Genomic DNA, 4,669 nt, shown 5'->3' with positions numbered 1-4,669 from the left:
AAGCCGGTTGATTCCACACGAGGGAGAGATTACTTGGCAGGTTATCAACGCACAGGTGAGGTAGGCTAAAAAAAAGAAAACTGATCCGACGCGCGTTTCGGGGGCGTGTAACGGCCCCCTTCCTCAAGGATAACTCAGCTGTTGCCTAGAGCACTATTTATGCATATATTTAATTGGTTATAATTTGCATAAAATTAAACAATGTTTAAATTCAACCAACATTCAATGACCACTACATATATCAATTTGTGAAAGACCGTTCATAATAGCCATATAATATAATTATGTGCAAAGGTTTTTCTAAAGGTTTTTCTAAAAAGATATAGCCTTGCTTGTATCATCATATACTGGGAAGACAATGTGTATATATGCATATGCTTTTTTTCAACAATAAATTTAACAAAAGGACATCATAAAGGTGTAATATAAATTTGCTATAATATGAAAAGCCCCTTATATCTACATCAACCTTGGGCAAGTGAAGCACCAATTTTAATATATATTATGCATATATACAGATATATCTCCATGACAATCGCTTTTTTTTTTTTTTTTTTTTTTTTCCTTCTCTCCGTATTATTATCAGTACCTATTACTCCTCTACCTATAAAAATATAAATTAATTAAAAGCAAACAGTTCTATATCATTATTGAGTCCATATGGTTTCAAGGTGTTCAATTCAAAAATCCATTGGCTTTCTGCTCGTGACATTTTTTTAATGAAATCGCCACCTCTCCAATCCTTAGTTATTTTTTGTACGCCCCATACTTGGGATCCTTTAAAGGACCCTCCATGTTTTAACACATAATGTCTGGATAGGGGGTGCTTAGTACATTTATTTTTAACACTTCTAATGTGCTCACCCACCCTTTTCCATAGGGGTCTAATAGTTCTCCCAATGTATTTTTTCTGACAGGGACATTGAATGCAATATACTACTCCCTTTGATTGACATGTAATAAATTCTCTAATCATGACTTCTGACTGCCCCTGTAAGAAGGATTTCCGTGAAATATTTTTTGTATTCTTACATACTATACAGCTTTTGCATGGAAAAAAACCTTTCAGGCCAAATAATCCTCCCTTATTAGGTGCTGTAAGATTACGTATGGTGGGTGCCACTAAATTGCCAATATTGTTTGCCTTCCTATATATGAATATAACGTCGCAAACTTATATTGTACAACTTAAAACTTGTAAGTTAGCCAGGGGTGGTATAGTACATCTTTCATTGTATAAGTCTAAATTATTAACCAAACAAAATATATGCCACCGGCCGGGGCATTACATTAGACTGGTAAAACTAAATCAATGTGAATATTGTATCACCTCGAAGTTAATTGGTTATACAAAAGAATTTTATTCTCATTACTTTCATTTTTTATTTTATGTGGTCCTTGTTTTATGTGGTCCTTGGTTTTAGTAATAATCAGTGTATTGTATATTATCAAATACTCTGTCTTGAAACAAGGATAGCAAAAAATGTTTTATTTGTGGTCTATTAATAAAATTATAAAAACCCATCTAGCGCTGGTTTATTGTGGATTTTTACTTAAAATCCTTTACACAGTTTATTAAAGGCTACTTTACACACTGCGATATCGGTCCCGATATCGCTAGTGTGGATACCCGCCCCCATCTGTTGCGCGACACGGGCAAATCGCTGCCCATGCTGCACAACACCGACCAGACCCGTCACACATACTTACCTGCCAGGCGACGTCGCTGTGACCGGCGAACCGCCTCCTTTCTAAGGGGGCGGTCCGTGCGGCGTCACAGCGACGTCACTGAGCGACCGCCCAATAGCAGCGGAGGGGCGGAGATGAGTGGCCGGAACATCCCGCCCACCTCCTTCCTTCCTCATAGCGGCTGGGAGGCAGGTAAGGAGAGGTTCCTCGTTTCTGCGGTGTCACACGGAGCGATGTGTGCTGCCGCAGGAGCGACGAACTACATCGTTACTGCTGCAGTAACGATAATCGAGAATGGAGACCCATGTCACCGATGAGCGATTTTGCACGTTTTTGCAGCGATGCAAAATCGCTCATCGGTGTCACACGCAGCAACATCGCTAATGCGGCCGGATGTGCGTCACAAATTCCGTGACCCCAACGACTCCGCATTAGCGATGTCGCAGCGTGTAAAGCCCCCTTTAGTGGGAGTGGTGTACAGGGTCTTAGCAGTAAAGAGTATTCTATATTTCTGCCAGATACCCACAGAGATATTGAAATCTGAAAAAAGAGACTTCTGCTCATTGAAGGTAAGAACTGCTCACATAGCGTTCAACTCCACAGCAAACGAGTGCTCTAGCACTGGCATCTCAGCAGGGATATTCCCCTACTACACATGTGTGTCTGGGTCCCTGTGACAGTTTACAGGACATAACTCAGGGCACCTAGACAGAAGGCAGAGGGACTACTTTCTATTTCTGTTGTAGAGCTTAGTACAATATATATATATATATACTATTACATGTGACACATGTACCTTGTATTACCATTATTCGCTGTATATGAACCCCTTTTCTCCGGGCATTATTTGTCTATAGCATTTTTCACGAACCTGAGGCAACTGAGAACCCTTCAGTGAAGGAATTCCACTAACCCTCACAATACCAACCAGGGGCCTCCCTGCAGTAACTCAGGTAGTTGTACCCATTCTCTTTCCGCATTCTATGTGTTCTTCTTCTTTCTTCTTTTTTTTCTTTTTTCTTCTTTTTATTTCTATCATGTAGTTCAGGGGTTTATAGATATATGTCCTGCATCTCATATTTCCTTTAGTGGTGCTTCTTACCCATTCTCATATCATTTACCCTAGTATTTCATGATCCTGAGGCGACTGAGAACCCTTTAATAAAGGAATCCTTTTTCACTTGAATTGTCAAGTGATACTTACCAGTGACTATCACGTAATGTTACAGGTAGTTGCATTTTCTTCCTCTTCTTTCTCTCCTTTCTTCTTTGTCACACGGTCCAGACTGCCAGGACCCAACTACCACCATTTTTCCCCCCTAGAAAGACACGACACCGTTCTCTTATAAATTAAAATACTTTTATTTGAATTTTCCATTTTGGAGAGAGGCATGGAGAAAAAACCACTCTCATCTTTTGGCATAAAATTTGGTCGCAGCTTTAAACCAGGCATTAACTTGCCAACATCACGGGGTTCAGGTAAATGTACCGCCTTCCGGCCGTCCGGCGCGGGTATTTCACCACCACTTTTTCTACCCCTTCCGCTGCTGCGACTTAAACACAGAAAACTCAATCAACTTGGAAAACAAAAAGGGAGGGAGGGTGGGAAAACAGGTCCGGGTCCTGCAGCCGAGAGGCTGGAAGCTGGGCAGCACGGTGATATGTATCCAGGAGGCGGGGCTTAGGCCAGTCACACCACAGGAGGCGGGGGCGGCAGGTCAGTGTCTTTCTAGGGGGAGACCTCTATTTAAACATGCATAGGGGCCAGCAGTCAGGGGGCAGCATCTCAAGTTTCTGGCTGCAGTGCCCCTCAGACTGCCAGGACCCAACTACCACCATTTTTCCCCCCTAGAAAGACACGACACCGTTCTCTTATAAATTAAAATACTTTTATTTGAATTTTCCATTTTGGAGAGAGGCATGGAGAAAAAACCACTCTCATCTTTTGGCATAAAATTTGGTCGCAGCTTTAAACCAGGCATTAACTTGCCAACATCACGGGGTTCAGGTAAATGTACCGCCTTCCGGCCGTCCGGCGCGGGTATTTCACCACCACTTTTTCTACCCCTTCCGCCAAGGAGCAGCACCGCGCCAGCAAGCTGCGACCCCCCCCAAAAACTGAAATACCTGAGCCGTCCCAGGCATTTCCGAAACCACCATATCCATAACATCATCATTTTGGGGTGTACCCATCCGAGCTTAAGGACAGCCAAATATTGCCTTCCAGCTGGCGGTGCCAGACCAACAACCTCTTTTGTTTTTTTTTTTTTTAAAAAACACTTTATTAACAGCACAACTTGGGTAGGCCCTGATCGACCATGCGCCAGGAGAGATCCTTATCACATTCTTCCATAGCTCCAAGCCACCTGGGCCAGAGGGTAACCTTCGACCGGATCGTTGTAACACTCCACACTAAAACAGGGAAACTTGTACCTCTCTGACCGGATAAGGGTAAGAGGCCTAGCTAGACGGCCTTGGACCAGCTACTTGAAGCCTATGTGTATCACCAAGTCGGTTGTAGAAAAGAGAGCTCACGCAATCTTGATCGCCTCTGATAGACCCACAGCTGAGCCAAGCTCCGGCAACCTTTCCAATTACTTTCACTGTAACAGGAACCAAGAACCGACCACCAAGGCGAAGAGGCGAAGATCCGCTCTCCTCGCAGACAACATACATGGAAGTAACCTCGGACCCAATCACTGGGCCGACTTGGATCTGAAAGGCAAAAACACTGTCAGAACAGGGAATTCTCGTAACCATCAAACACCTCGTCTCTCCAAGGTGGTACTGACAAAAAGACAAAAACCCACAAAAAATTTTTTTTTTTTTTTTTTTGGATAAACAAATCACAATCATGTCATTTTACATTAGCCCTGTACACTGTTCTGAATCTCCTTACGTGTCGAATAAAACCCGATTTCAAAAAACCAACTCCGACCTGACGTCCCTCATAATGCATTTCCATTGTCGTTACCTGATC

Source organism: Anomaloglossus baeobatrachus (genome assembly GCF_048569485.1).
Source record: "Anomaloglossus baeobatrachus isolate aAnoBae1 chromosome 7 unlocalized genomic scaffold, aAnoBae1.hap1 SUPER_7_unloc_1, whole genome shotgun sequence".
NCBI classification, from domain to species: domain Eukaryota; kingdom Metazoa; phylum Chordata; class Amphibia; order Anura; family Aromobatidae; genus Anomaloglossus; species Anomaloglossus baeobatrachus.
This window is presented reverse-complemented; position numbering follows the sequence as displayed.